Here is a 26,421-nt window from a genome sequence, read left to right as displayed (position 1 = left end):
AGCTCACAGCACCTGGTATTCCAAGTGAGTCTCCTGCACATGTACTAACCAGGCCCACGCCTGCTTGGCTTCCACGATCTGACGAGATTGGGCACTCCCAGGCAGGTATGGACGTGAGCTGGAGTACAGTATAGAAAACATAGTATATATAGATTTGTCACAATTTTAAACAACTTCAGCAACAAAGGCAACTTTCTTTAACCAGACAACTAAAACACATTTTTCTACAATCAGTCGTTAAGTCCTGAACTCCATGACCGCATTCATCCCGGGAAGATTTTTTTCTTTAAATTCAGAATTCTGACCAATTTGAAAGCTCAAAGCACCTGGTATTCCAAGTGAGTCTCCTGCACATGTACTAACCAGGCCCATGCCTGCTTGGCTTCCAAGATCTGGTGAGATCTGGCACTCCCAGGCAGGTGTGGCCATGAGCTGAATGCCTATATAGAAAACATGGTATTTATAGATTTGTCCAATTTTCAACAACTTCAGCTACAAATGCAACTTTCTTTAACCAGACAACTAAAACACATTTTTCTACAATCAGTCGTCAAGTCCTGAATTCCATAATCGCATTCATCCCAGGTGGATTTTTTTTCTTTAAATTGAAAATTCTGACCAATTTAAAAGCTCACAGCACCTGGTATTCCAAGTGAGTCTCCTGCACATGTACTAACCAGGCCCATGCCTGCTTGGCTTCCAAGATCCAATGAGATCGGGCACTCCCAGGTAGGTATGGCCGTGAGCCGAATGACTATATAGAAAACATGGTATTTATAGATTTATCACAATTTTCAACAACTTCAGCAACAAATGCAACTTTCTTTAACCAGACAACTAAAACACATTTTTCTACAATCAGTCGTCAAGTCCTGAATTCCATGATCACATTCATCCCAGGAAGATTTTTTTCTTTAAATTCAAAATTCTGACCAATTTAAAAGCTCACAGCACCTGGTATTCCAAGTGAGTCTCCTGCACACGTACTAACCAGGCCCATGCCTGCTTGGCTTCCAAGATCTGACGAGATTGGGCACTCCCAGGCAGGTATGGCCGTGAGCTGAATGACTATATAGAAAACATGGTATTTATAGATTTGTCCAATTTTCAACAACTTCAGCAACAAATGCAACTTTCTTTAACCAGACAACGAAAACACATTTTTCTACAATCAGTCGTCAAGTCCTGAATTCCATGATCGCACTCATCCCAGGTAGATTTTTTTTCTGTCAATTCAAAATTCTGACCAATTTAAAAGCTCACAGCAACTGGTATTCCAAGTGAGTCTCCTGCACGTGTACTACCCAGGCCCATGCCTGCTTGGCTTCCAAGATCTGATGAGACAGGGCACTCCCAGGTAGGTGTGGCTGTGAGCTGAATGCCTACATAGAAAACATGGTATTTATAGATTTGTCCAATTTTCAACAACTTCAGCTACAAATGCAACTTTCTTTAACCAGACAACTAAAACACATTTTTCTACAATCAGTCGTCAAGTCCTGAATTCCATGATCGCATTCATCCCAGGTAAAAAAAAATTCTGTCAATTCAAAATTCTGACCAATTTAAAAGCTCACAGCACCTGGTATTCCAAGTGAGTCTCCTGCACATGTACTAACCAGGCCCACGCCTGCTTGGCTTCCAAGATCTGACGAGATTGGGCACTCCCAGGCAGGTATGGCCGTGAGCTGGAGTACAGTATAGAAAACATAGTATATATAGATTTGTCACAATTTTAAACAACTTCAGCAACAAAGGCAACTTTCTTTAACCAGACAACTAAAACACATTTTTCTACAATCAGTCGTCAAGTCCTGAATTCCATGATCGCATTCATCCCAGGTAAAAAAAAATTCTGTCAATTCAAATTTCTGACCAATTTAAAAGCTCACAGCACCTGGTATTCCAAGTGAGTCTCCTGCACATGTACTAACCAGGCCCACGCCTGCTTGGCTTCCAAGATCTGACGAGATTGGGCACTCCCAGGCAGGTATGGCCGTGAGCTGGAGTACAGTATAGAAAACATAGTATATATAGATTTGTCACAATTTTAAACAACTTCAGCAACAAAGGCAACTTTCTTTAACCAGACAACTAAAACACATTTTTCTACAATCAGTCGTCAAGTCCTGAATTCCATGATCGCATTCATCCCGGGAAGATTTTTTTCTTTAAATTCAAAATTCTGACCAATTTAAAAGCTCACAGCACCTGGTATTCCAAGTGAGTCTCCTGCACATGTACCAACCAGGCCCACGCCTGCTTGGCTTCCAAGATCTGATGAGATTGGGCACTCCCAGGCAGGTATGGCCGTGAGCTGGAGTACAGTATAGAAAACATAGTATATATAGATTTGTCACAATTTTAAACAACTTCAGCAACAAAGGCAACTTTCTTTAACCAGACAACTAAAACACATTTTTCTACAATCAGTCGTCAAGTCCTGAATTCCATGATCGCATTCATCCCAGGTAGATTTTTTTTCTGTCAATTCAAAATTCTGACCAATTTAAAAGCTCAAAGCACCTGGCATTCCAAGTGAGTCTCCTGCACATGTCCTAACCAGGCCCATGCCTGCTTGGCTTCCAAGATCTGATGAGATTGGGCACTCCCAGGCAGGTGTGGCCGTGAGCTGGAGTACAGTATAGAAAACATAGTATATATAGATTTGTCACAATTTTAAACAACTTCAGCAACAAAGGCAACTTTCTTTAACCAGACAACTAAAACACATTTTTCTACAATCAGTCGTCAAGTCCTGAATTCCATGATCGCACTCATCCCAGGTAGATTTTTTTTCTGTCAATTCAAAATTCTGACCAATTTAAAAGCTCACAGCAACTGGCATTCCAAGTGAGTCTCCTGCACATGTACTAACCAGGCCCATGCCTGCTTGGCTTCCAAGATCTGATGAGACAGGGCACTCCCAGGTAGGTGTGGCTGTGAGCTGAATGCCTACATAGAAAACATGGTATTTATAGATTTGTCCAATTTTCAACAACTTCAGCTACAAATGCAACTTTCTTTAACCAGACAACTAAAACACATTTTTCTACAATCAGTCGTCAAGTCCTGAATTCCATGATCGCATTCATCCCAGGTAAAAAAAAATTCTGTCAATTCAAAATTCTGACCAATTTAAAAGCTCACATCACCTGGTATTCCAAGTGAGTCTCCTGCACATGTACTAACCAGGCCCACGCCTGCTTGGCTTCCAAGATCTGACGAGATTGGGCACTCCCAGGCAGGTATGGCCCTGAGCTGGAGTACAGTATAGAAAACATAGTATATATAGATTTGTCACAATTTTAAACAACTTCAGCAACAAAGGCAACTTTCTTTAACCAGACAACTAAAACACATTTTTCTACAATCAGTCGTCAAGTCCTGAATTCCATGATCGCATTCATCCCGGGAAGATTTTTTTCTTTAAATTCAAAATTCTGACCAATTTAAAAGCTCACAGCACCTGGTATTCCAAGTGAGTCCCCTGCACATGTACTAACCAGGCCCACGCCTGCTTGGCTTCCAAGATCTGACGAGATTGGGCACTCCCAGGCAGGTGTGGCCGTGAGCTGGAGTACAGTATAGAAAACATAGTATATATAGATTTGTCACAATTTTAAACAACTTCAGCAACAAAGGCAACTTTCTTTAACCAGACAACTAAAACACATTTTTCTACAATCAGTCATCAAGTCCTGAATTCCATGATCGCACTCATCCCAGGTAGATTTTTTTTCTTTAAATCCAAAATTCTGACCAATTTAAAAGCTCACAGCACCTGGTATTCCAAGCGAGTCTCCTGCACATGTATTGACCAGGCCCACACCTGCTTGGCTTCCAAGATTTGACGAGATTGGGCACTCCCAGGCAGGTATGGCCGTGAGCCGGAGCACAGTATAGAAAAAATAGTATATATAGATTTGTCAAAATTTTAAACAACTTCAGCAACAAAGGCAACTTTCTTTAACCAGACAACTAAAACACATTTTTCTACAATCAGTCGTCAAGTCCTGAATTCCATGATCGCATTCATCCCGGGAAGATTTTTTTCTTTAAATTCAAAATTCTGACCAATTTAAAAGCTCACAGCACCTGGTATTCCAAGTGAGTCCCCTGCACATGTACTAACCAGGCCCACGCCTGCTTGGCTTCCAAGATCTGACGAGATTGGGCACTCCCAGGCAGGTGTGGCCGTGAGCTGGAGTACAGTATAGAAAACATAGTATATATAGATTTGTCACAATTTTAAACAACTTCAGCAACAAAGGCAACTTTCTTTAACCAGACAACTAAAACACATTTTTCTACAATCAGTCATCAAGTCCTGAATTCCATGATCGCACTCATCCCAGGTAGATTTTTTTTCTTTAAATCCAAAATTCTGACCAATTTAAAAGCTCACAGCACCTGGTATTCCAAGCGAGTCTCCTGCACATGTATTGACCAGGCCCACACCTGCTTGGCTTCCAAGATTTGACGAGATTGGGCACTCCCAGGCAGGTATGGCCGTGAGCCGGAGCACAGTATAGAAAAAATAGTATATATAGATTTGTCAAAATTTTAAACAACTTCAGCAACAAAGGCAACTTTCTTTAACCAGACAACTAAAACACATTTTTCTACAATCAGTCGTCAAGTCCTGAATTCCATGATCGCATTCATCCCAGGTAGATTTTTTTTCTGTCAATTCAAAATTCTGACCAATTTAAAAGCTCAAAGCACCTGGCATTCCAAGTGAGTCTCCTGCACATGTCCTAACCAGGCCCATGCCTGCTTGGCTTCCAAGATCTGATGAGATTGGGCACTCCCAGGCAGGTGTGGCCGTGAGCTGGAATACAGTATAGAAAACATAGTATATATAGATTTGTCACAATTTTAAACAACTTCAGCAACAAAGGCAACTTTCTTTAACCAGACAACTAAAACACATTTTTCTACAATCAGTCGTCAAGTCCTGAATTCCATGATCGCATTCATCCCAGGAAGATTTTTTTCTTTAAATTCAAAATTCTGACCAATTTAAAAGCTCACAGCACCTGGTATTCCAAGTGAGTCTCCTGCACATGTACTAACCAGGCCCATGCCTGCTTGGCTTCCAAGATCTGACGAGATTGGGCACTCCCAGGCAGGTATGGCCGTGAGCTGAATGACTATATAGAAAACATGGTATTTATAGATTTGTCCAATTTTCAACAACTTCAGCAACAAATGCAACTTTCTTTAACCAGACAACTAAAACACATTTTTCTACAATCAGTCGTCAAGTCCTGAATTCCATGATCGCACTCATCCCAGGTAGATTTTTTTTCTGTCAATTCAAAATTCTGACCAATTTAAAAGCTCACAGCAACTGGTATTCCAAGTGAGTCTCCTGCACATGTACTAACCAGGCCCATGCCTGCTTGGCTTCCAAGATCTGATGAGACAGGGCACTCCCAGGTAGGTGTGGCTGTGAGCTGAATGCCTACATAGAAAACATGGTATTTATAGATTTGTCCAATTTTCAACAACTTCAGCTACAAATGCAACTTTCTTTAACCAGACAACTAAAACACATTTTTCTACAATCAGTCGTCAAGTCCTGAATTCCATGATCGCATTCAACCCAGGTAAAAAAAAATTCTGTCAATTCAAAATTCTGACCAATTTAAAAGCTCACAGCACCTGGTATTCCAAGTGAGTCTCCTGCACATGTACTAACCAGGCCCACGCCTGCTTGGCTTCCAAGATCCGATGAGATTGGGCACTCCCAGGCAGGTATGGCCGTGAGCTAGAGCACGGCATAGAAAACATAGTATATATAGATTTGTCACAATTTTAAACAACTTCAGCAACAAAGGCAACTTTCTTTAACCAGACAACGAAAACACATTCTTCTACAATCAGTCGTCAAGTCCTGAATTCCATGATCGCATTCATCCCAGGTAGATTTTTTTTCTGTCAATTCAAAATTCTGACCAATTTAAAAGCTCACAGCACCTGGTATTCCAAGTGAGTCTCCTGCACATGCACTAACCAGGCCCGTGCCCGCTTGGCTTCCAAGATCTGATGAGATTGGGCACTCCCGGGCAGGTATGGCCGTGAGCTGGAGTACAGTACAGAAAACATGGTATATATAGATTTGTCACAATTTTAAACAACTTCAGCAACAAAGGCAACTTTCTTTAACCAGACAACTAAAGCACATTTTTCTACAATCAGTCGTCAAGTCCTGAATTCCATGATCGCATTCATCCCAGGTAGATTTTTTTTCTTTAAATCCAAAATTCTGACCAATTTAAAAGCCCACAGCACCTGGTATTCCAAGTGAGTCTCTTGCACATGTACTGACCAGGCCCTTGCCTGCTTGGCTCCCAAGATCTGATGAGATTGGGCACTCCCAGGCAGGTATGGCCGTGAGCTGGAGTACAGTATAGAAAACATAGTATATATAGATTTGTCACAATTTTAAACAACTTCAGCAACAAAGGCAACTTTCTTTAACCAGACAACTAAAGCACATTTTTCTACAATCAGTCGTCAATTCCTGAATTCCATGATCGCATTCATCCCGGGTAGATTTTTTTTCTTTAAATCCAAAATTCTGACCAATTTAAAAGCTCACAGCACCTGGTATTCCAAGTGAGTCTCCTGCACATGTACTGACCAGGCCCGTGCCTGCTTGGCTTCCAAGATCTGATGAGATTGGGCACTCCCAGGCAGGTATGGCCGTGAGCTGGAGTGCAGCATAGAAAACATAGTATATATAGATTTGTCACAATTTTAAACAACTTCAGCAACAAAGGCAACTTTCTTTAACCAGACAACTAAAGCACATTTTTCTACAATCAGTCGTCAAGTCCTGAATTCCATGATCGCGTTCATCCCAGGTAGATTTTTTTTCTTTAAATCCAAAATTCTGACCAATTTAAAAGCCCACAGCACCTGGTATTCCAAGTGAGTCTCCTGCACATGTACTGACCAGGCCCTTGCCCGCTTGGCTTCCAAGATCTGATGAGATTGGGCACTACCAGGCAGGTATGGCCGTGAGCTGGAGTACAGTATAGAAAACATAGTATATATAGATTTGTCACAATTTTAAACAACTTCAGCAACAAAGGCAACTTTCTTGAACCAGACAACTAAAGCACATTTTTCTACAATCAGTTGTCAAGTCCTGAATTCCATGATCGCATTCATCCCAGGTAGATTTTTTTTCTTTAAATCCAAAATTCTGACCAATTTAAAAGCTCGCAGCACCTGGTATTCCAAGTGAGTCTCCTGCACATGTGCTAACCAGGCCCGTGCCTGCTTGGCTTCCAAGATCTGACGAGATTGGGCACTCCCAGGCAGGTACGGCCGTGAACTGGAATACAGCATAGAAAACATAGTATATATAGATTTGTCACAATTTTAAACAACTTCAGCAACAAAGGCAACTTTCTTTAACCAGACAACTAAAACACATTTTTCTACAATCAGTCGTCAAGTCCTGAATTCCATGATCACATTCATCCCAGGTAGATTTTTTTTTCTGTCAATTCAAAATTCTGACCAATTTAAAAGCTCACAGCACCTGGTATTCCAAGTGAGTCTCCTGCACATGCGCTAACCAGGCCCGTGCCTGCTTGGCTTCCAAGATCTGACGAGATTGGGCACTCCCAGGCGGGTATGGCCGTGAGCTGGAGCACAGTATAGAAAACATAGTATATATAGATTTGTCACAATTTTAAACAACTTCAGCAACAAAGGCAACTTTCTTTAACCAGACAACTAAAACACATTTTTCTACAATCAGTCGTCAAGTCCTGAATTCCATGATCGCATTCATCCCAGGTAGATTTTTTTTCTTTAAATCCAAAATTCTGACCAATTTAAAAGCCCACAGCACCTGGTATTCCAAGTGAGTCCCCTGCACATGTACTGACCTGGCCCTTGCCTGCTTGGCTTCCAAGATCTGATGAGATTGGGCACCCCCAGGCAGGTATGGCCATGAGCTGGAGTACAGTATAGAAAACATAGTATATATAGATTTGTCACAATTTTAAACAACTTCAGCAACTTCAGCAACTTTCTTTAACCAGACAACTAAGGCACATTTTTCTACAATCAGTCGTCAAGTCCTGAATTCCATGATCGCATTCATCCCAGGTAGATTTTTTTTCTTTAAATCCAAAATTCTGACCAATTTAAAAGCTCACAGCACCTGGTATTCCAAGTGAGTCTCCTGCACATGTACTGACCAGGCCCGCGCCTGCTTGGCTTCCAAGGTCTGGCGAGACTGGGCACTCCCAGGCAGGTATGGCCGCGAGCTGGAGCACGGTATAGAAAACATAGTATATATAGATTTGTCACAATTTTAAACAACTTCAGCAACAAAGGCAACTTTCTTTAACCAGACAACTACAACACATTTTTATACAATCAGTCGTCAAGTCCTGAATTCCATGATCGCATTCATCCCAGGTAGATTTTTTTTCTGTCAATTCAAAATTCTGACCAATTTAAGAGCTCACAGCACCTGGTATTCCAAGTGAGTCTCCTGCACATGTACCAACCAGGCCCGTGCCTGCCTGGCTTCCAAGATCTGACGAGATTGGGCACTCCCAGGCAGGTATGGCCGTGAGCTGGAGTACAGTATAGAAAACATAGTATATATAGATTTGTCACAATTTTAAACAACTTCAGCAACAAAGGCAACTTTCTTAAACCAGACAACTAAAACACATTTTTCTACAATCAGTCGTCAAGTCCTGAATTCCATGATCGCATTCATCCCAGGAAGATTTTTTTTCTGTCAATTCAAAATTCTGACCAATTTAAAAGCTCACAGCACCTGGTATTCCGAGTGAGCCCCCTGCACATGTACTAACCAGGCCCATGCCTGCTTGGCTTCCAAGATCTGAGGAGACTGGGCACTCCCAGGCAGGTATGGCCGTGAGCTGGAGTACAGTATAGAAAACATAGTATATATAGATTTGTCACAATTTTAAACAACTTCAGCAACAAAGGCAACTTTCTTTAACCAGACAACGAAAACACATTCTTCTACAATCAGTCGTCAAGTCCTGAATTCCATGATCGCATTCATCCCAGGTAGATTTTTTTTCTGTCAATTCAAAATTCTGACCAATTTAAAAGCTCACAGCACCTGGTATTCCAAGCGAGTCTCCTGCACATGTACTAACCAGGCCCGTGCCCGCTTGGCTTCCAAGATCTGATGAGATTGGGCACTCCCGGGCAGGTATGGCCGTGAGCTGGAGTACAGTACAGAAAACATGGTATATATAGATTTGTCACAATTTTAAACAACTTCAGCAACAAAGGCAAATTTCTTTAACCAGACAACTAAAGCACATTTTTCTACAATCAGTCGTCAAGTCCTGAATTCCATGATCGCATTCATCCCAGGTAGATTTTTTTTCTTTAAATCCAAAATTCTGACCAATTTAAAAGCCCACAGCACCTGGCATTCCAAGTGAGTCTCCTGCACATGTACTGACCAAGCCCTTGCCTGCTTGGCTCCCAAGATCTGATGAGATTGGGCACTCCCAGGCAGGTATGGCCGTGAGCTGGAGTACAGTATAGAAAACATAGTATATATAGATTTGTCACAATTTTAAACAACTTCAGCAACAAAGGCAACTTTCTTAAACCAGACAACTAAAACACATTTTTCTACAATCAGTCGTCAAGTCCTGAATTCCATGATCGCATTCATCCCAGGAAGATTTTTTTTCTGTCAATTCAAAATTCTGACCAATTTAAAAGCTCACAGCACCTGGTATTCCGAGTGAGCCCCCTGCACATGTACTAACCAGGCCCATGCCTGCTTGGCTTCCAAGATCTGACGAGACTGGGCACTCCCAGGCAGGTATGGCCGTGAGCTGGAGTACAGTATAGAAAACATAGTATATATAGATTTGTCACAATTTTAAACAACTTCAGCAACAAAGGCAACTTTCTTTAACCAGACAACGAAAACACATTCTTCTACAATCAGTCGTCAAGTCCTGAATTCCATGATCGCATTCATCCCAGGTAGATTTTTTTTCTGTCAATTCAAAATTCTGACCAATTTAAAAGCTCACAGCACCTGGTATTCCAAGCGAGTCTCCTGCACATGTACTAACCAGGCCCGTGCCCGCTTGGCTTCCAAGATCTGATGAGATTGGGCACTCCCGGGCAGGTATGGCCGTGAGCTGGAGTACAGTACAGAAAACATGGTATATATAGATTTGTCACAATTTTAAACAACTTCAGCAACAAAGGCAACTTTCTTTAACCAGACAACTAAAGCACATTTTTCTACAATCAGTCGTCAAGTCCTGAATTCCATGATCGCATTCATCCCAGGTAGATTTTTTTTCTTTAAATCCAAAATTCTGACCAATTTAAAAGCCCACAGCACCTGGTATTCCAAGTGAGTCTCCTGCACATGTACTGACCAGGCCCTTGCCTGCTTGGCTCCCAAGATCTGATGAGATTGGGCACTCCCAGGCAGGTATGGCCGTGAGCTGGAGTACAGTATAGAAAACATAGTATATATAGATTTGTCACAATTTTAAACAACTTCAGCAACAAAGGCAACTTTCTTAAACCAGACAACTAAAACACATTTTTCTACAATCAGTCGTCAAGTCCTGAATTCCATGATCGCATTCATCCCAGGAAGATTTTTTTTCTGTCAATTCAAAATTCTGACCAATTTAAAAGCTCACAGCACCTGGTATTCCGAGTGAGCCCCCTGCACATGTACTAACCAGGCCCATGCCTGCTTGGCTTCCAAGATCTGACGAGACTGGGCACTCCCAGGCAGGTATGGCCGTGAGCTGGAGTACAGTATAGAAAACATAGTATATATAGATTTGTCACAATTTTAAACAACTTCAGCAACAAAGGCAACTTTCTTTAACCAGACAACTAAAGCACATTTTTCTACAATCAGTCGTCAAGTCCTGAATTCCATGATCGCATTCATCCCAGGTAGATTTTTTTTCTTTAAATCCAAAATTCTGACCAATTTAAAAGCCCACAGCACCTGGTATTCCAAGTGAGTCTCCTGCACATGTACTGACCAGGCCCTTGCCTGCTTGGCTCCCAAGATCTGATGAGATTGGGCACTCCCAGGCAGGTATGGCCGTGAGCTGGAGTACAGTATAGAAAACATAGTATATATAGATTTGTCACAATTTTAAACAACTTCAGCAACAAAGGCAACTTTCTTTAACCAGACAACTAAAGCACATTTTTCTACAATCAGTCGTCAATTCCTGAATTCCATGATCGCATTCATCCCGGGTAGATTTTTTTTCTTTAAATCCAAAATTCTGACCAATTTAAAAGCTCACAGCACCTGGTATTCCAAGTGAGTCTCCTGCACATGTACTGACCAGGCCCGTGCCTGCTTGGCTTCCAAGATCTGATGAGATTGGGCACTCCCAGGCAGGTATGGCCGTGAGCTGGAGTGCAGCATAGAAAACATAGTATATATAGATTTGTCACAATTTTAAACAACTTCAGCAACAAAGGCAACTTTCTTTAACCAGACAACTAAAGCACATTTTTCTACAATCAGTCGTCAAGTCCTGAATTCCATGATCGCGTTCATCCCAGGTAGATTTTTTTTCTTTAAATCCAAAATTCTGACCAATTTAAAAGCCCACAGCACCTGGTATTCCAAGTGAGTCTCCTGCACATGTACTGACCAGGCCCTTGCCCGCTTGGCTTCCAAGATCTGATGAGATTGGGCACTACCAGGCAGGTATGGCCGTGAGCTGGAGTACGGTATAGAAAACATAGTATATATAGATTTGTCACAATTTTAAACAACTTCAGCAACAAAGGCAACTTTCTTGAACCAGACAACTAAAGCACATTTTTCTACAATCAGTTGTCAAGTCCTGAATTCCATGATCGCATTCATCCCAGGTAGATTTTTTTTCTTTAAATCCAAAATTCTGACCAATTTAAAAGCTCGCAGCACCTGGTATTCCAAGTGAGTCTCCTGCACATGTGCTAACCAGGCCCGTGCCTGCTTGGCTTCCAAGATCTGACGAGATTGGGCACTCCCAGGCAGGTACGGCCGTGAACCGGAATACAGCATAGAAAACATAGTATATATAGATTTGTCACAATTTTAAACAACTTCAGCAACAAAGGCAACTTTCTTTAACCAGACAACTAAAACACATTTTTCTACAATCAGTCGTCAAGTCCTGAATTCCATGATCACATTCATCCCAGGTAGATTTTTTTTTCTGTCAATTCAAAATTCTGACCAATTTAAAAGCTCACAGCACCTGGTATTCCAAGTGAGTCTCCTGCACATGCGCTAACCAGGCCCGTGCCTGCTTGGCTTCCAAGATCTGACGAGATTGGGCACTCCCAGGCGGGTATGGCCGTGAGCTGGAGCACAGTATAGAAAACATAGTATATATAGATTTGTCACAATTTTAAACAACTTCAGCAACAAAGGCAACTTTCTTTAACCAGACAACTAAAACACATTTTTCTACAATCAGTCGTCAAGTCCTGAATTCCATGATCGCATTCATCCCAGGTAGATTTTTTTTCTTTAAATCCAAAATTCTGACCAATTTAAAAGCCCACAGCACCTGGTATTCCAAGTGAGTCCCCTGCACATGTACTGACCTGGCCCTTGCCTGCTTGGCTTCCAAGATCTGATGAGATTGGGCACCCCCAGGCAGGTATGGCCATGAGCTGGAGTACAGTATAGAAAACATAGTATATATAGATTTGTCACAATTTTAAACAACTTCAGCAACTTCAGCAACTTTCTTTAACCAGACAACTAAGGCACATTTTTCTACAATCAGTCGTCAAGTCCTGAATTCCATGATCGCATTCATCCCAGGTAGATTTTTTTTCTTTAAATCCAAAATTCTGACCAATTTAAAAGCTCACAGCACCTGGTATTCCAAGTGAGTCTCCTGCACATGTACTGACCAGGCCCGCGCCTGCTTGGCTTCCAAGGTCTGGCGAGACTGGGCACTCCCAGGCAGGTATGGCCGCGAGCTGGAGCACGGTGTAGAAAACATAGTATATATAGATTTGTCACAATTTTAAACAACTTCAGCAACAAAGGCAACTTTCTTTAACCAGACAACTACAACACATTTTTATACAATCAGTCGTCAAGTCCTGAATTCCATGATCGCATTCATCCCAGGTAGATTTTTTTTCTGTCAATTCAAAATTCTGACCAATTTAAGAGCTCACAGCACCTGGTATTCCAAGTGAGTCTCCTGCACATGTACCAACCAGGCCCGTGCCTGCCTGGCTTCCAAGATCTGACGAGATTGGGCACTCCCAGGCAGGTATGGCCGTGAGCTGGAGTACAGTATAGAAAACATAGTATATATAGATTTGTCACAATTTTAAACAACTTCAGCAACAAAGGCAACTTTCTTAAACCAGACAACTAAAACACATTTTTCTACAATCAGTCGTCAAGTCCTGAATTCCATGATCGCATTCATCCCAGGAAGATTTTTTTTCTGTCAATTCAAAATTCTGACCAATTTAAAAGCTCACAGCACCTGGTATTCCGAGTGAGCCCCCTGCACATGTACTAACCAGGCCCATGCCTGCTTGGCTTCCAAGATCTGACGAGACTGGGCACTCCCAGGCAGGTATGGCCGTGAGCTGGAGTACAGTATAGAAAACATAGTATATATAGATTTGTCACAATTTTAAACAACTTCAGCAACAAAGGCAACTTTCTTTAACCAGACAACGAAAACACATTCTTCTACAATCAGTCGTCAAGTCCTGAATTCCATGATCGCATTCATCCCAGGTAGATTTTTTTTCTGTCAATTCAAAATTCTGACCAATTTAAAAGCTCACAGCACCTGGTATTCCAAGCGAGTCTCCTGCACATGTACTAACCAGGCCCGTGCCCGCTTGGCTTCCAAGATCTGATGAGATTGGGCACTCCCGGGCAGGTATGGCCGTGAGCTGGAGTACAGTACAGAAAACATGGTATATATAGATTTGTCACAATTTTAAACAACTTCAGCAACAAAGGCAAATTTCTTTAACCAGACAACTAAAGCACATTTTTCTACAATCAGTCGTCAAGTCCTGAATTCCATGATCGCATTCATCCCAGGTAGATTTTTTTTCTTTAAATCCAAAATTCTGACCAATTTAAAAGCCCACAGCACCTGGCATTCCAAGTGAGTCTCCTGCACATGTACTGACCAAGCCCTTGCCTGCTTGGCTCCCAAGATCTGATGAGATTGGGCACTCCCAGGCAGGTATGGCCGTGAGCTGGAGTACAGTATAGAAAACATAGTATATATAGATTTGTCACAATTTTAAACAACTTCAGCAACAAAGGCAACTTTCTTAAACCAGACAACTAAAACACATTTTTCTACAATCAGTCGTCAAGTCCTGAATTCCATGATCGCATTCATCCCAGGAAGATTTTTTTTCTGTCAATTCAAAATTCTGACCAATTTAAAAGCTCACAGCACCTGGTATTCCGAGTGAGCCCCCTGCACATGTACTAACCAGGCCCATGCCTGCTTGGCTTCCAAGATCTGACGAGACTGGGCACTCCCAGGCAGGTATGGCCGTGAGCTGGAGTACAGTATAGAAAACATAGTATATATAGATTTGTCACAATTTTAAACAACTTCAGCAACAAAGGCAACTTTCTTTAACCAGACAACGAAAACACATTCTTCTACAATCAGTCGTCAAGTCCTGAATTCCATGATCGCATTCATCCCAGGTAGATTTTTTTTCTGTCAATTCAAAATTCTGACCAATTTAAAAGCTCACAGCACCTGGTATTCCAAGCGAGTCTCCTGCACATGTACTAACCAGGCCCGTGCCCGCTTGGCTTCCAAGATCTGATGAGATTGGGCACTCCCGGGCAGGTATGGCCGTGAGCTGGAGTACAGTACAGAAAACATGGTATATATAGATTTGTCACAATTTTAAACAACTTCAGCAACAAAGGCAACTTTCTTTAACCAGACAACTAAAGCACATTTTTCTACAATCAGTCGTCAAGTCCTGAATTCCATGATCGCATTCATCCCAGGTAGATTTTTTTTCTTTAAATCCAAAATTCTGACCAATTTAAAAGCCCACAGCACCTGGTATTCCAAGTGAGTCTCCTGCACATGTACTGACCAGGCCCTTGCCTGCTTGGCTCCCAAGATCTGATGAGATTGGGCACTCCCAGGCAGGTATGGCCGTGAGCTGGAGTACAGTATAGAAAACATAGTATATATAGATTTGTCACAATTTTAAACAACTTCAGCAACAAAGGCAACTTTCTTAAACCAGACAACTAAAACACATTTTTCTACAATCAGTCGTCAAGTCCTGAATTCCATGATCGCATTCATCCCAGGAAGATTTTTTTTCTGTCAATTCAAAATTCTGACCAATTTAAAAGCTCACAGCACCTGGTATTCCGAGTGAGCCCCCTGCACATGTACTAACCAGGCCCATGCCTGCTTGGCTTCCAAGATCTGACGAGACTGGGCACTCCCAGGCAGGTATGGCCGTGAGCTGGAGTACAGTATAGAAAACATAGTATATATAGATTTGTCACAATTTTAAACAACTTCAGCAACAAAGGCAACTTTCTTTAACCAGACAACGAAAACACATTCTTCTACAATCAGTCGTCAAGTCCTGAATTCCATGATCGCATTCATCCCAGGTAGATTTTTTTTCTGTCAATCCAAAATTCTGACCAATTTAAAAGCCCACAGCACCTGGTATTCCAAGTGAGTCTCCTGCACATGTACTGACCAGGCCCTTGCCTGCTTGGCTCCCAAGATCTGATGAGATTGGGCACTCCCAGGCAGGTATGGCCGTGAGCTGGAGTACAGTATAGAAAACATAGTATATATAGATTTGTCACAATTTTAAACAACTTCAGCAACAAAGGCAACTTTCTTAAACCAGACAACTAAAACACATTTTTCTACAATCAGTCGTCAAGTCCTGAATTCCATGATCGCATTCATCCCAGGAAGATTTTTTTTCTGTCAATTCAAAATTCTGACCAATTTAAAAGCTCACAGCACCTGGTATTCCAAGCGAGTCTCCTGCACATGTACTAACCAGGCCCGTGCCCGCTTGGCTTCCAAGATCTGACGAGATTGGGCACTCCCGGGCAGGTACGGCCGTGAGCTGGAGTACAGTACAGAAAACATGGTATATATAGATTTGTCACAATTTTAAACAACTTCAGCAACAAAGGCAACTTTCTTTAACCAGACAACTAAAGCACATTTTTCTACAATCAGTCGTCAAGTCCTGAATTCCATGATCGCATTCATCCCAGGAAGATTTTTTTTCTTTAAATCCAAAATTCTGACCAATTTAAAAGCCCACAGCACCTGGTATTCCAAGTGAGTCTCCTGCACATGTACTGACCAGGCCCTTGCCTGCTTGGCTCCCAAGATCTGATGAGATTGGGCACTCCCAGGCAGGTATGGCCGTGAGCTGGAGCGCAGTATAGAAAACATAGTATATATAGATTTGTCACAATTTTAAACAACTTCAGCAACAAAGGCAACTTTCTTTAACCAGACAACTAAAGCACATTTTTCTACAATCAGTCGTCAATTCCTGAATTCCATGATCGCATTCATCCCGGGTAGATTTTTTTTCTTTAAATTCAAAATTCCGACCAATTTAAAAGCCCACAGCACCTGGTATTCCAAGTGAGTCCCCTGCACATGTACTGACCTGGCCCTTGCCTGCTTGGCTTCCAAGATCTGATGAGATTGGGCACCCCCAGGCAGGTATGGCCATGAGCTGGAGTACAGTATAGAAAACATAGTATATATAGATTTGTCACAATTTTAAACAACTTCAGCAACTTCAGCAACTTTCTTTAACCAGACAACTAAGGCACATTTTTCTACAATCAGTCGTCAAGTCCTGAATTCCATGATCGCATTCATCCCAGGTAGATTTTTTTTCTTTAAATCCAAAATTCTGACCAATTTAAAAGCTCACAGCACCTGGTATTCCAAGTGAGTCTCCTGCACATGTACTGACCAGGCCCGCGCCTGCTTGGCTTCCAAGGTCTGGCGAGACTGGGCACTCCCAGGCAGGTATGGCCGCGAGCTGGAGCACGGTATAGAAAACATAGTATATATAGATTTGTCACAATTTTAAACAACTTCAGCAACAAAGGCAACTTTCTTTAACCAGACAACTACAACACATTTTTATACAATCAGTCGTCAAGTCCTGAATTCCATGATCGCATTCATCCCAGGTAGATTTTTTTTCTGTCAATTCAAAATTCTGACCAATTTAAGAGCTCACAGCACCTGGTATTCCAAGTGAGTCTCCTGCACATGTACCAACCAGGCCCGTGCCTGCCTGGCTTCCAAGATCTGACGAGATTGGGCACTCCCAGGCAGGTATGGCCGTGAGCTGGAGTACAGTATAGAAAACATAGTATATATAGATTTGTCACAATTTTAAACAACTTCAGCAACAAAGGCAACTTTCTTAAACCAGACAACTAAAACACATTTTTCTACAATCAGTCGTCAAGTCCTGAATTCCATGATCGCATTCATCCCAGGAAGATTTTTTTTCTGTCAATTCAAAATTCTGACCAATTTAAAAGCTCACAGCACCTGGTATTCCGAGTGAGCCCCCTGCACATGTACTAACCAGGCCCATGCCTGCTTGGCTTCCAAGATCTGACGAGACTGGGCACTCCCAGGCAGGTATGGCCGTGAGCTGGAGTACAGTATAGAAAACATAGTATATATAGATTTGTCACAATTTTAAACAACTTCAGCAACAAAGGCAACTTTCTTTAACCAGACAACGAAAACACATTCTTCTACAATCAGTCGTCAAGTCCTGAATTCCATGATCGCATTCATCCCAGGTAGATTTTTTTTCTGTCAATTCAAAATTCTGACCAATTTAAAAGCTCACAGCAACTGGTATTCCAAGTGAGTCTCCTGCACATGTACTAACCAGGCCCATGCCTGCTTGGCTTCCAAGATCTGATGAGACAGGGCACTCCCAGGTAGGTGTGGCTGTGAGCTGAATGCCTACATAGAAAACATGGTATTTATAGATTTGTCCAATTTTCAACAACTTCAGCTACAAATGCAACTTTCTTTAACCAGACAACTAAAGCACATTTTTCTACAATCAGTTGTCAAGTCCTGAATTCCATGATCGCATTCATCCCAGGTAAAAAAAAATTCTGTCAATTCAAAATTCTGACCAATTTAAAAGCTCACAGCACCTGGTATTCCAAGTGAGTCTCCTGCACATGTACTAACCAGGCCCACGCCTGCTTGGCTTCCAAGATCCGATGAGATTGGGCACTCCCAGGCAGGTATGGCCGTGAGCTAGAGCACGGCATAGAAAACATAGTATATATAGATTTGTCACAATTTTAAACAACTTCAGCAACAAAGGCAACTTTCTTTAACCAGACAACGAAAACACATTCTTCTACAATCAGTCGTCAAGTCCTGAATTCCATGATCGCATTCATCCCAGGTAGATTTTTTTTCTGTCAATTCAAAATTCTGACCAATTTAAAAGCTCACAGCACCTGGTATTCCAAGTGAGTCTCCTGCACATGTACTAACCAGGCCCGTGCCCGCTTGGCTTCCAAGATCTGATGAGATTGGGCACTCCCGGGCAGGTATGGCCGTGAGCTGGAGTACAGTACAGAAAACATGGTATATATAGATTTGTCACAATTTTAAACAACTTCAGCAACAAAGGCAACTTTCTTTAACCAGACAACTAAAGCACATTTTTCTACAATCAGTCGTCAAGTCCTGAATTCCATGATCGCATTCATCCCAGGTAGATTTTTTTTCTGTCAATTCAAAATTCTGACCAATTTAAGAGCTCACAGCACCTGGTATTCCAAGTGAGTCTCCTGCACATGTACCAACCAGGCCCGTGCCTGCCTGGCTTCCAAGATCTGACGAGATTGGGCACTCCCAGGCAGGTATGGCCGTGAGCTGGAGTACAGTATAGAAAACATAGTATATATAGATTTGTCACAATTTTAAACAACTTCAGCAACAAAGGCAACTTTCTTAAACCAGACAACTAAAACACATTTTTCTACAATCAGTCGTCAAGTCCTGAATTCCATGATCGCATTCATCCCAGGAAGATTTTTTTTCTGTCAATTCAAAATTCTGACCAATTTAAAAGCTCACAGCACCTGGTATTCCGAGTGAGCCCCCTGCACATGTACTAACCAGGCCCATGCCTGCTTGGCTTCCAAGATCTGACGAGACTGGGCACTCCCAGGCAGGTATGGCCGTGAGCTGGAGTACAGTATAGAAAACATAGTATATATAGATTTGTCACAATTTTAAACAACTTCAGCAACAAAGGCAACTTTCTTTAACCAGACAACGAAAACACATTCTTCTACAATCAGTCGTCAAGTCCTGAATTCCATGATCGCATTCATCCCAGGTAGATTTTTTTTCTGTCAATTCAAAATTCTGACCAATTTAAAAGCTCACAGCACCTGGTATTCCAAGCGAGTCTCCTGCACATGTACTAACCAGGCCCGTGCCCGCTTGGCTTCCAAGATCTGATGAGATTGGGCACTCCCGGGCAGGTATGGCCGTGAGCTGGAGTACAGTACAGAAAACATGGTATATATAGATTTGTCACAATTTTAAACAACTTCAGCAACAAAGGCAAATTTCTTTAACCAGACAACTAAAGCACATTTTTCTACAATCAGTCGTCAAGTCCTGAATTCCATGATCGCATTCATCCCAGGTAGATTTTTTTTCTTTAAATCCAAAATTCTGACCAATTTAAAAGCCCACAGCACCTGGCATTCCAAGTGAGTCTCCTGCACATGTACTGACCAAGCCCTTGCCTGCTTGGCTCCCAAGATCTGATGAGATTGGGCACTCCCAGGCAGGTATGGCCGTGAGCCGGAGTACAGTATAGAAAACATAGTATATATAGATTTGTCACAATTTTAAACAACTTCAGCAACAAAGGCAACTTTCTTAAACCAGACAACTAAAACACATTTTTCTACAATCAGTCGTCAAGTCCTGAATTCCATGATCGCATTCATCCCAGGAAGATTTTTTTTCTGTCAATTCAAAATTCTGACCAATTTAAAAGCTCACAGCACCTGGTATTCCGAGTGAGCCCCCCGCACATGTACTAACCAGGCCCATGCCTGCTTGGCTTCCAAGATCTGACGAGACTGGGCACTCCCAGGCAGGTATGGCCGTGAGCTGGAGTACAGTATAGAAAACATAGTATATATAGATTTGTCACAATTTTAAACAACTTCAGCAACAAAGGCAACTTTCTTTAACCAGACAACGAAAACACATTCTTCTACAATCAGTCGTCAAGTCCTGAATTCCATGATCGCATTCATCCCAGGTAGATTTTTTTTCTGTCAATTCAAAATTCTGACCAATTTAAAAGCTCACAGCACCTGGTATTCCAAGCGAGTCTCCTGCACATGTACTAACCAGGCCCGTGCCCGCTTGGCTTCCAAGATCTGATGAGATTGGGCACTCCCGGGCAGGTATGGCCGTGAGCTGGAGTACAGTACAGAAAACATGGTATATATAGATTTGTCACAATTTTAAACAACTTCAGCAACAAAGGCAACTTTCTTTAACCAGACAACTAAAGCACATTTTTCTACAATCAGTCGTCAAGTCCTGAATTCCATGATCGCATTCATCCCAGGTAGATTTTTTTTCTTTAAATCCAAAATTCTGACCAATTTAAAAGCCCACAGCACCTGGTATTCCAAGTGAGTCTCCTGCACATGTACTGACCAGGCCCTTGCCTGCTTGGCTCCCAAGATCTGATGAGATTGGGCACTCCCAGGCAGGTATGGCCGTGAGCTGGAGTACAGTATAGAAAACATAGTATATATAGATTTGTCACAATTTTAAACAACTTCAGCAACAAAGGCAACTTTCTTAAACCAGACAACTAAAACACATTTTTCTACAATCAGTCGTCAAGTCCTGAATTCCATGATCGCATTCATCCCAGGAAGATTTTTTTTCTGTCAATTCAAAATTCTGACCAATTTAAAAGCTCACAGCACCTGGTATTCCGAGTGAGCCCCCTGCACATGTACTAACCAGGCCCATGCCTGCTTGGCTTCCAAGATCTGACGAGACTGGGCACTCCCAGGCAGGTATGGCCGTGAGCTGGAGTACAGTATAGAAAACATAGTATATATAGATTTGTCACAATTTTAAACAACTTCAGCAACAAAGGCAACTTTCTTTAACCAGACAACGAAAACACATTCTTCTACAATCAGTCGTCAAGTCCTGAATTCCATGATCGCATTCATCCCAGGTAGATTTTTTTTCTGTCAATCCAAAATTCTGACCAATTTAAAAGCCCACAGCACCTGGTATTCCAAGTGAGTCTCCTGCACATGTACTGACCAGGCCCTTGCCTGCTTGGCTCCCAAGATCTGATGAGATTGGGCACTCCCAGGCAGGTATGGCCGTGAGCTGGAGTACAGTATAGAAAACATAGTATATATAGATTTGTCACAATTTTAAACAACTTCAGCAACAAAGGCAACTTTCTTAAACCAGACAACTAAAACACATTTTTCTACAATCAGTCGTCAAGTCCTGAATTCCATGATCGCATTCATCCCAGGAAGATTTTTTTTCTGTCAATTCAAAATTCTGACCAATTTAAAAGCTCACAGCACCTGGTATTCCAAGCGAGTCTCCTGCACATGTACTAACCAGGCCCGTGCCCGCTTGGCTTCCAAGATCTGACGAGATTGGGCACTCCCGGGCAGGTACGGCCGTGAGCTGGAGTACAGTACAGAAAACATGGTATATATAGATTTGTCACAATTTTAAACAACTTCAGCAACAAAGGCAACTTTCTTTAACCAGACAACTAAAGCACATTTTTCTACAATCAGTCGTCAAGTCCTGAATTCCATGATCGCATTCATCCCAGGAAGATTTTTTTTCTTTAAATCCAAAATTCTGACCAATTTAAAAGCCCACAGCACCTGGTATTCCAAGTGAGTCTCCTGCACATGTACTGACCAGGCCCTTGCCTGCTTGGCTCCCAAGATCTGATGAGATTGGGCACTCCCAGGCAGGTATGGCCGTGAGCTGGAGCGCAGTATAGAAAACATAGTATATATAGATTTGTCACAATTTTAAACAACTTCAGCAACAAAGGCAACTTTCTTTAACCAGACAACTAAAGCACATTTTTCTACAATCAGTCGTCAATTCCTGAATTCCATGATCGCATTCATCCCGGGTAGATTTTTTTTCTTTAAATTCAAAATTCCGACCAATTTAAAAGCCCACAGCACCTGGTATTCCAAGTGAGTCCCCTGCACATGTACTGACCTGGCCCTTGCCTGCTTGGCTTCCAAGATCTGATGAGATTGGGCACCCCCAGGCAGGTATGGCCATGAGCTGGAGTACAGTATAGAAAACATAGTATATATAGATTTGTCACAATTTTAAACAACTTCAGCAACTTCAGCAACTTTCTTTAACCAGACAACTAAGGCACATTTTTCTACAATCAGTCGTCAAGTCCTGAATTCCATGATCGCATTCATCCCAGGTAGATTTTTTTTCTTTAAATCCAAAATTCTGACCAATTTAAAAGCTCACAGCACCTGGTATTCCAAGTGAGTCTCCTGCACATGTACTGACCAGGCCCGCGCCTGCTTGGCTTCCAAGGTCTGGCGAGACTGGGCACTCCCAGGCAGGTATGGCCGCGAGCTGGAGCACGGTATAGAAAACATAGTATATATAGATTTGTCACAATTTTAAACAACTTCAGCAACAAAGGCAACTTTCTTTAACCAGACAACTACAACACATTTTTATACAATCAGTCGTCAAGTCCTGAATTCCATGATCGCATTCATCCCAGGTAGATTTTTTTTCTGTCAATTCAAAATTCTGACCAATTTAAGAGCTCACAGCACCTGGTATTCCAAGTGAGTCTCCTGCACATGTACCAACCAGGCCCGTGCCTGCCTGGCTTCCAAGATCTGACGAGATTGGGCACTCCCAGGCAGGTATGGCCGTGAGCTGGAGTACAGTATAGAAAACATAGTATATATAGATTTGTCACAATTTTAAACAACTTCAGCAACAAAGGCAACTTTCTTAAACCAGACAACTAAAACACATTTTTCTACAATCAGTCGTCAAGTCCTGAATTCCATGATCGCATTCATCCCAGGAAGATTTTTTTTCTGTCAATTCAAAATTCTGACCAATTTAAAAGCTCACAGCACCTGGTATTCCGAGTGAGCCCCCTGCACATGTACTAACCAGGCCCATGCCTGCTTGGCTTCCAAGATCTGACGAGACTGGGCACTCCCAGGCAGGTATGGCCGTGAGCTGGAGTACAGTATAGAAAACATAGTATATATAGATTTGTCACAATTTTAAACAACTTCAGCAACAAAGGCAACTTTCTTTAACCAGACAACGAAAACACATTCTTCTACAATCAGTCGTCAAGTCCTGAATTCCATGATCGCATTCATCCCAGGTAGATTTTTTTTCTGTCAATTCAAAATTCTGACCAATTTAAAAGCTCACAGCACCTGGTATTCCAAGCGAGTCTCCTGCACATGTACTAACCAGGCCCGTGCCCGCTTGGCTTCCAAGATCTGATGAGATTGGGCACTCCCGGGCAGGTATGGCCGTGAGCTGGAGTACAGTACAGAAAACATGGTATATATAGATTTGTCACAATTTTAAACAACTTCAGCAACAAAGGCAAATTTCTTTAACCAGACAACTAAAGCACATTTTTCTACAATCAGTCGTCAAGTCCTGAATTCCATGATCGCATTCATCCCAGGTAGATTTTTTTTCTTTAAATCCAAAATTCTGACCAATTTAAAAGCCCACAGCACCTGGCATTCCAAGTGAGTCTCCTGCACATGTACTGACCAAGCCCTTGCCTGCTTGGCTCCCAAGATCTGATGAGATTGGGCACTCCCAGGCAGGTATGGCCGTGAGCTGGAGTACAGTATAGAAAACATAGTATATATAGATTTGTCACAATTTTAAACAACTTCAGCAACAAAGGCAACTTTCTTAAACCAGACAACTAAAACACATTTTTCTACAATCAGTCGTCAAGTCCTGAATTCCATGATCGCATTCATCCCAGGAAGATTTTTTTTCTGTCAATTCAAAATTCTGACCAATTTAAAAGCTCACAGCACCTGGTATTCCGAGTGAGCCCCCTGCACATGTACTAACCAGGCCCATGCCTGCTTGGCTTCCAAGATCTGACGAGACTGGGCACTCCCAGGCAGGTATGGCCGTGAGCTGGAGTACAGTATAGAAAACATAGTATATATAGATTTGTCACAATTTTAAACAACTTCAGCAACAAAGGCAACTTTCTTTAACCAGACAACGAAAACACATTCTTCTACAATCAGTCGTCAAGTCCTGAATTCCATGATCGCATTCATCCCAGGTAGATTTTTTTTCTGTCAATTCAAAATTCTGACCAATTTAAAAGCTCACAGCACCTGGTATTCCAAGCGAGTCTCCTGCACATGTACTAACCAGGCCCGTGCCCGCTTGGCTTCCAAGATCTGATGAGATTGGGCACTCCCGGGCAGGTATGGCCGTGAGCTGGAGTACAGTACAGAAAACATGGTATATATAGATTTGTCACAATTTTAAACAACTTCAGCAACAAAGGCAACTTTCTTTAACCAGACAACTAAAGCACATTTTTCTACAATCAGTCGTCAAGTCCTGAATTCCATGATCGCATTCATCCCAGGTAGATTTTTTTTCTTTAAATCCAAAATTCTGACCAATTTAAAAGCCCACAGCACCTGGTATTCCAAGTGAGTCTCCTGCACATGTACTGACCAGGCCCTTGCCTGCTTGGCTCCCAAGATCTGATGAGATTGGGCACTCCCAGGCAGGTATGGCCGTGAGCTGGAGTACAGTATAGAAAACATAGTATATATAGATTTGTCACAATTTTAAACAACTTCAGCAACAAAGGCAACTTTCTTAAACCAGACAACTAAAACACATTTTTCTACAATCAGTCGTCAAGTCCTGAATTCCATGATCGCATTCATCCCAGGAAGATTTTTTTTCTGTCAATTCAAAATTCTGACCAATTTAAAAGCTCACAGCACCTGGTATTCCGAGTGAGCCCCCTGCACATGTACTAACCAGGCCCATGCCTGCTTGGCTTCCAAGATCTGACGAGACTGGGCACTCCCAGGCAGGTATGGCCGTGAGCTGGAGTACAGTATAGAAAACATAGTATATATAGATTTGTCACAATTTTAAACAACTTCAGCAACAAAGGCAACTTTCTTTAACCAGACAACTAAAGCACATTTTTCTACAATCAGTCGTCAAGTCCTGAATTCCATGATCGCATTCATCCCAGGTAGATTTTTTTTCTTTAAATCCAAAATTCTGACCAATTTAAAAGCCCACAGCACCTGGTATTCCAAGTGAGTCTCCTGCACATGTACTGACCAGGCCCTTGCCTGCTTGGCTCCCAAGATCTGATGAGATTGGGCACTCCCAGGCAGGTATGGCCGTGAGCTGGAGTACAGTATAGAAAACATAGTATATATAGATTTGTCACAATTTTAAACAACTTCAGCAACAAAGGCAACTTTCTTTAACCAGACAACTAAAGCACATTTTTCTACAATCAGTCGTCAATTCCTGAATTCCATGATCGCATTCATCCCGGGTAGATTTTTTTTCTTTAAATCCAAAATTCTGACCAATTTAAAAGCTCACAGCACCTGGTATTCCAAGTGAGTCTCCTGCACATGTACTGACCAGGCCCGTGCCTGCTTGGCTTCCAAGATCTGATGAGATTGGGCACTCCCAGGCAGGTATGGCCGTGAGCTGGAGTGCAGCATAGAAAACATAGTATATATAGATTTGTCACAATTTTAAACAACTTCAGCAACAAAGGCAACTTTCTTTAACCAGACAACTAAAGCACATTTTTCTACAATCAGTCGTCAAGTCCTGAATTCCATGATCGCGTTCATCCCAGGTAGATTTTTTTTCTTTAAATCCAAAATTCTGACCAATTTAAAAGCCCACAGCACCTGGTATTCCAAGTGAGTCTCCTGCACATGTACTGACCAGGCCCTTGCCCGCTTGGCTTCCAAGATCTGATGAGATTGGGCACTACCAGGCAGGTATGGCCATGAGCTGGAGTACAGTATAGAAAACATAGTATATATAGATTTGTCACAATTTTAAACAACTTCAGCAACAAAGGCAACTTTCTTGAACCAGACAACTAAAGCACATTTTTCTACAATCAGTTGTCAAGTCCTGAATTCCATGATCGCATTCATCCCAGGTAGATTTTTTTTCT

The 26,421-nt window shown here is 42.0% G+C and overlaps 80 pseudogenes; all 80 read right to left on the bottom strand.

Moving 5' to 3' along the window:
* On the bottom strand, window positions 1-119 carry LOC137897182 (5S ribosomal RNA; annotated as a pseudogene).
* A 195-nt stretch (window positions 120-314) lies between these two features.
* On the bottom strand, window positions 315-433 carry LOC137897427 (5S ribosomal RNA; annotated as a pseudogene).
* A 195-nt stretch (window positions 434-628) lies between these two features.
* On the bottom strand, window positions 629-747 carry LOC137896943 (5S ribosomal RNA; annotated as a pseudogene).
* A 195-nt stretch (window positions 748-942) lies between these two features.
* On the bottom strand, window positions 943-1,061 carry LOC137896587 (5S ribosomal RNA; annotated as a pseudogene).
* A 509-nt stretch (window positions 1,062-1,570) lies between these two features.
* Window positions 1,571-1,689, bottom strand: LOC137896871 (5S ribosomal RNA; annotated as a pseudogene).
* Window positions 1,690-1,885: 196 nt separating this feature from the next.
* Window positions 1,886-2,004, bottom strand: LOC137896859 (5S ribosomal RNA; annotated as a pseudogene).
* Window positions 2,005-2,199: 195 nt separating this feature from the next.
* Window positions 2,200-2,318, bottom strand: LOC137897738 (5S ribosomal RNA; annotated as a pseudogene).
* Window positions 2,319-2,514: 196 nt separating this feature from the next.
* On the bottom strand, window positions 2,515-2,633 carry LOC137897432 (5S ribosomal RNA; annotated as a pseudogene).
* Window positions 2,634-3,143: 510 nt separating this feature from the next.
* Window positions 3,144-3,262, bottom strand: LOC137897068 (5S ribosomal RNA; annotated as a pseudogene).
* Window positions 3,263-3,457: 195 nt separating this feature from the next.
* On the bottom strand, window positions 3,458-3,576 carry LOC137896354 (5S ribosomal RNA; annotated as a pseudogene).
* Window positions 3,577-3,772: 196 nt separating this feature from the next.
* On the bottom strand, window positions 3,773-3,891 carry LOC137897417 (5S ribosomal RNA; annotated as a pseudogene).
* A 195-nt stretch (window positions 3,892-4,086) lies between these two features.
* Window positions 4,087-4,205, bottom strand: LOC137896353 (5S ribosomal RNA; annotated as a pseudogene).
* Window positions 4,206-4,401: 196 nt separating this feature from the next.
* On the bottom strand, window positions 4,402-4,520 carry LOC137897416 (5S ribosomal RNA; annotated as a pseudogene).
* Window positions 4,521-4,716: 196 nt separating this feature from the next.
* LOC137897431 (5S ribosomal RNA) lies at window positions 4,717-4,835 on the bottom strand (annotated as a pseudogene).
* A 195-nt stretch (window positions 4,836-5,030) lies between these two features.
* Window positions 5,031-5,149, bottom strand: LOC137896705 (5S ribosomal RNA; annotated as a pseudogene).
* Window positions 5,150-5,658: 509 nt separating this feature from the next.
* On the bottom strand, window positions 5,659-5,777 carry LOC137897584 (5S ribosomal RNA; annotated as a pseudogene).
* A 196-nt stretch (window positions 5,778-5,973) lies between these two features.
* On the bottom strand, window positions 5,974-6,092 carry LOC137896345 (5S ribosomal RNA; annotated as a pseudogene).
* Window positions 6,093-6,288: 196 nt separating this feature from the next.
* Window positions 6,289-6,407, bottom strand: LOC137897177 (5S ribosomal RNA; annotated as a pseudogene).
* A 196-nt stretch (window positions 6,408-6,603) lies between these two features.
* Window positions 6,604-6,722, bottom strand: LOC137897620 (5S ribosomal RNA; annotated as a pseudogene).
* A 196-nt stretch (window positions 6,723-6,918) lies between these two features.
* On the bottom strand, window positions 6,919-7,037 carry LOC137897839 (5S ribosomal RNA; annotated as a pseudogene).
* Window positions 7,038-7,233: 196 nt separating this feature from the next.
* Window positions 7,234-7,352, bottom strand: LOC137897442 (5S ribosomal RNA; annotated as a pseudogene).
* Window positions 7,353-7,549: 197 nt separating this feature from the next.
* Window positions 7,550-7,668, bottom strand: LOC137897295 (5S ribosomal RNA; annotated as a pseudogene).
* Window positions 7,669-7,864: 196 nt separating this feature from the next.
* Window positions 7,865-7,983, bottom strand: LOC137896781 (5S ribosomal RNA; annotated as a pseudogene).
* Window positions 7,984-8,179: 196 nt separating this feature from the next.
* Window positions 8,180-8,298, bottom strand: LOC137897338 (5S ribosomal RNA; annotated as a pseudogene).
* A 196-nt stretch (window positions 8,299-8,494) lies between these two features.
* Window positions 8,495-8,613, bottom strand: LOC137897082 (5S ribosomal RNA; annotated as a pseudogene).
* Window positions 8,614-8,809: 196 nt separating this feature from the next.
* Window positions 8,810-8,928, bottom strand: LOC137897042 (5S ribosomal RNA; annotated as a pseudogene).
* A 196-nt stretch (window positions 8,929-9,124) lies between these two features.
* Window positions 9,125-9,243, bottom strand: LOC137897700 (5S ribosomal RNA; annotated as a pseudogene).
* A 196-nt stretch (window positions 9,244-9,439) lies between these two features.
* Window positions 9,440-9,558, bottom strand: LOC137897121 (5S ribosomal RNA; annotated as a pseudogene).
* A 196-nt stretch (window positions 9,559-9,754) lies between these two features.
* Window positions 9,755-9,873, bottom strand: LOC137896724 (5S ribosomal RNA; annotated as a pseudogene).
* Window positions 9,874-10,069: 196 nt separating this feature from the next.
* LOC137897688 (5S ribosomal RNA) lies at window positions 10,070-10,188 on the bottom strand (annotated as a pseudogene).
* A 196-nt stretch (window positions 10,189-10,384) lies between these two features.
* Window positions 10,385-10,503, bottom strand: LOC137896608 (5S ribosomal RNA; annotated as a pseudogene).
* A 196-nt stretch (window positions 10,504-10,699) lies between these two features.
* On the bottom strand, window positions 10,700-10,818 carry LOC137896723 (5S ribosomal RNA; annotated as a pseudogene).
* A 196-nt stretch (window positions 10,819-11,014) lies between these two features.
* On the bottom strand, window positions 11,015-11,133 carry LOC137896607 (5S ribosomal RNA; annotated as a pseudogene).
* Window positions 11,134-11,329: 196 nt separating this feature from the next.
* Window positions 11,330-11,448, bottom strand: LOC137897619 (5S ribosomal RNA; annotated as a pseudogene).
* Window positions 11,449-11,644: 196 nt separating this feature from the next.
* Window positions 11,645-11,763, bottom strand: LOC137897838 (5S ribosomal RNA; annotated as a pseudogene).
* A 196-nt stretch (window positions 11,764-11,959) lies between these two features.
* On the bottom strand, window positions 11,960-12,078 carry LOC137897440 (5S ribosomal RNA; annotated as a pseudogene).
* A 197-nt stretch (window positions 12,079-12,275) lies between these two features.
* Window positions 12,276-12,394, bottom strand: LOC137897294 (5S ribosomal RNA; annotated as a pseudogene).
* A 196-nt stretch (window positions 12,395-12,590) lies between these two features.
* LOC137896780 (5S ribosomal RNA) lies at window positions 12,591-12,709 on the bottom strand (annotated as a pseudogene).
* A 196-nt stretch (window positions 12,710-12,905) lies between these two features.
* LOC137897337 (5S ribosomal RNA) lies at window positions 12,906-13,024 on the bottom strand (annotated as a pseudogene).
* A 196-nt stretch (window positions 13,025-13,220) lies between these two features.
* On the bottom strand, window positions 13,221-13,339 carry LOC137897081 (5S ribosomal RNA; annotated as a pseudogene).
* A 196-nt stretch (window positions 13,340-13,535) lies between these two features.
* On the bottom strand, window positions 13,536-13,654 carry LOC137896722 (5S ribosomal RNA; annotated as a pseudogene).
* Window positions 13,655-13,850: 196 nt separating this feature from the next.
* LOC137897676 (5S ribosomal RNA) lies at window positions 13,851-13,969 on the bottom strand (annotated as a pseudogene).
* A 196-nt stretch (window positions 13,970-14,165) lies between these two features.
* On the bottom strand, window positions 14,166-14,284 carry LOC137897119 (5S ribosomal RNA; annotated as a pseudogene).
* A 196-nt stretch (window positions 14,285-14,480) lies between these two features.
* LOC137896721 (5S ribosomal RNA) lies at window positions 14,481-14,599 on the bottom strand (annotated as a pseudogene).
* Window positions 14,600-14,795: 196 nt separating this feature from the next.
* On the bottom strand, window positions 14,796-14,914 carry LOC137897664 (5S ribosomal RNA; annotated as a pseudogene).
* Window positions 14,915-15,110: 196 nt separating this feature from the next.
* Window positions 15,111-15,229, bottom strand: LOC137896606 (5S ribosomal RNA; annotated as a pseudogene).
* A 196-nt stretch (window positions 15,230-15,425) lies between these two features.
* LOC137896720 (5S ribosomal RNA) lies at window positions 15,426-15,544 on the bottom strand (annotated as a pseudogene).
* Window positions 15,545-15,740: 196 nt separating this feature from the next.
* Window positions 15,741-15,859, bottom strand: LOC137896605 (5S ribosomal RNA; annotated as a pseudogene).
* A 196-nt stretch (window positions 15,860-16,055) lies between these two features.
* On the bottom strand, window positions 16,056-16,174 carry LOC137896335 (5S ribosomal RNA; annotated as a pseudogene).
* Window positions 16,175-16,370: 196 nt separating this feature from the next.
* Window positions 16,371-16,489, bottom strand: LOC137896604 (5S ribosomal RNA; annotated as a pseudogene).
* A 196-nt stretch (window positions 16,490-16,685) lies between these two features.
* On the bottom strand, window positions 16,686-16,804 carry LOC137896779 (5S ribosomal RNA; annotated as a pseudogene).
* A 196-nt stretch (window positions 16,805-17,000) lies between these two features.
* LOC137897336 (5S ribosomal RNA) lies at window positions 17,001-17,119 on the bottom strand (annotated as a pseudogene).
* A 196-nt stretch (window positions 17,120-17,315) lies between these two features.
* On the bottom strand, window positions 17,316-17,434 carry LOC137897080 (5S ribosomal RNA; annotated as a pseudogene).
* Window positions 17,435-17,630: 196 nt separating this feature from the next.
* LOC137896719 (5S ribosomal RNA) lies at window positions 17,631-17,749 on the bottom strand (annotated as a pseudogene).
* Window positions 17,750-18,259: 510 nt separating this feature from the next.
* Window positions 18,260-18,378, bottom strand: LOC137897583 (5S ribosomal RNA; annotated as a pseudogene).
* Window positions 18,379-18,574: 196 nt separating this feature from the next.
* Window positions 18,575-18,693, bottom strand: LOC137897568 (5S ribosomal RNA; annotated as a pseudogene).
* Window positions 18,694-18,889: 196 nt separating this feature from the next.
* Window positions 18,890-19,008, bottom strand: LOC137897079 (5S ribosomal RNA; annotated as a pseudogene).
* Window positions 19,009-19,204: 196 nt separating this feature from the next.
* On the bottom strand, window positions 19,205-19,323 carry LOC137896718 (5S ribosomal RNA; annotated as a pseudogene).
* Window positions 19,324-19,519: 196 nt separating this feature from the next.
* On the bottom strand, window positions 19,520-19,638 carry LOC137897653 (5S ribosomal RNA; annotated as a pseudogene).
* Window positions 19,639-19,834: 196 nt separating this feature from the next.
* LOC137897117 (5S ribosomal RNA) lies at window positions 19,835-19,953 on the bottom strand (annotated as a pseudogene).
* A 196-nt stretch (window positions 19,954-20,149) lies between these two features.
* Window positions 20,150-20,268, bottom strand: LOC137896895 (5S ribosomal RNA; annotated as a pseudogene).
* A 196-nt stretch (window positions 20,269-20,464) lies between these two features.
* On the bottom strand, window positions 20,465-20,583 carry LOC137897641 (5S ribosomal RNA; annotated as a pseudogene).
* Window positions 20,584-20,779: 196 nt separating this feature from the next.
* LOC137896603 (5S ribosomal RNA) lies at window positions 20,780-20,898 on the bottom strand (annotated as a pseudogene).
* Window positions 20,899-21,094: 196 nt separating this feature from the next.
* Window positions 21,095-21,213, bottom strand: LOC137896716 (5S ribosomal RNA; annotated as a pseudogene).
* A 196-nt stretch (window positions 21,214-21,409) lies between these two features.
* On the bottom strand, window positions 21,410-21,528 carry LOC137896602 (5S ribosomal RNA; annotated as a pseudogene).
* Window positions 21,529-21,724: 196 nt separating this feature from the next.
* Window positions 21,725-21,843, bottom strand: LOC137896334 (5S ribosomal RNA; annotated as a pseudogene).
* A 196-nt stretch (window positions 21,844-22,039) lies between these two features.
* Window positions 22,040-22,158, bottom strand: LOC137896601 (5S ribosomal RNA; annotated as a pseudogene).
* Window positions 22,159-22,354: 196 nt separating this feature from the next.
* On the bottom strand, window positions 22,355-22,473 carry LOC137896778 (5S ribosomal RNA; annotated as a pseudogene).
* Window positions 22,474-22,669: 196 nt separating this feature from the next.
* Window positions 22,670-22,788, bottom strand: LOC137897334 (5S ribosomal RNA; annotated as a pseudogene).
* Window positions 22,789-22,984: 196 nt separating this feature from the next.
* Window positions 22,985-23,103, bottom strand: LOC137897078 (5S ribosomal RNA; annotated as a pseudogene).
* A 196-nt stretch (window positions 23,104-23,299) lies between these two features.
* Window positions 23,300-23,418, bottom strand: LOC137896715 (5S ribosomal RNA; annotated as a pseudogene).
* Window positions 23,419-23,614: 196 nt separating this feature from the next.
* Window positions 23,615-23,733, bottom strand: LOC137897629 (5S ribosomal RNA; annotated as a pseudogene).
* Window positions 23,734-23,929: 196 nt separating this feature from the next.
* LOC137897116 (5S ribosomal RNA) lies at window positions 23,930-24,048 on the bottom strand (annotated as a pseudogene).
* A 196-nt stretch (window positions 24,049-24,244) lies between these two features.
* Window positions 24,245-24,363, bottom strand: LOC137896714 (5S ribosomal RNA; annotated as a pseudogene).
* Window positions 24,364-24,559: 196 nt separating this feature from the next.
* Window positions 24,560-24,678, bottom strand: LOC137897617 (5S ribosomal RNA; annotated as a pseudogene).
* Window positions 24,679-24,874: 196 nt separating this feature from the next.
* LOC137896599 (5S ribosomal RNA) lies at window positions 24,875-24,993 on the bottom strand (annotated as a pseudogene).
* Window positions 24,994-25,189: 196 nt separating this feature from the next.
* Window positions 25,190-25,308, bottom strand: LOC137896713 (5S ribosomal RNA; annotated as a pseudogene).
* Window positions 25,309-25,504: 196 nt separating this feature from the next.
* Window positions 25,505-25,623, bottom strand: LOC137896597 (5S ribosomal RNA; annotated as a pseudogene).
* A 196-nt stretch (window positions 25,624-25,819) lies between these two features.
* Window positions 25,820-25,938, bottom strand: LOC137897616 (5S ribosomal RNA; annotated as a pseudogene).
* Window positions 25,939-26,134: 196 nt separating this feature from the next.
* LOC137896497 (5S ribosomal RNA) lies at window positions 26,135-26,253 on the bottom strand (annotated as a pseudogene).
* Between the last annotated feature and the right edge of the window lie 168 nt (window positions 26,254-26,421).

This window comes from Brachionichthys hirsutus, chromosome 7, assembly GCF_040956055.1.
Source record: "Brachionichthys hirsutus isolate HB-005 chromosome 7, CSIRO-AGI_Bhir_v1, whole genome shotgun sequence".
Lineage (NCBI taxonomy): Eukaryota > Metazoa > Chordata > Actinopteri > Lophiiformes > Brachionichthyidae > Brachionichthys > Brachionichthys hirsutus.
The sequence above is the reverse complement of the archived record's forward strand: the minus strand, read 5'-3'. Positions and strand labels throughout refer to the sequence as shown.